The sequence below is a fragment of the Alligator sinensis genome, unplaced genomic scaffold, assembly GCF_000455745.1.
Source record: "Alligator sinensis unplaced genomic scaffold, ASM45574v1 scaffold859_1, whole genome shotgun sequence".
Classification (NCBI taxonomy): domain Eukaryota; kingdom Metazoa; phylum Chordata; order Crocodylia; family Alligatoridae; genus Alligator; species Alligator sinensis.
In genome coordinates this window covers 509,448-509,714 of record NW_005842656.1, presented here as the reverse complement: position 1 = coordinate 509,714, position 267 = coordinate 509,448, and the positions used below count along the sequence as shown (strand labels likewise).

Here is a 267-nt window from a genome sequence, read left to right as displayed (position 1 = left end):
CCCACCCACAGGACCCAGGAGCCCGGGCTCCCCACGCCCCTGCCCCGGCCACAACCCCGGTCCCTGCCGTGGGACCCCTGCGAGTTGCCCCCTCCCAGATCGATGCCAGGGCATTGCCCCGGCCCAGCACCCCCATGGCCGGGCCGGCACCTGCTCCCAGACACCGGCGTGTGCAGGGAGGCCACGTGCCGATGTGCAGGTGCACACGCGTGTGCGCCGAGGGAGGCGGGGCTGGATGGGGGAGGGCTCCGAGGGGCCGTGCGGGGG

The 267-nt window shown here is 76.0% G+C and overlaps 1 protein-coding gene across 1 annotated transcript in view; it reads right to left on the bottom strand.

The window, feature by feature from the left end:
* SLIT1 (slit guidance ligand 1) overlaps window positions 1-267 on the bottom strand; it is a 40,570-nt gene that overhangs the window by 5,539 nt on the left and 34,764 nt on the right.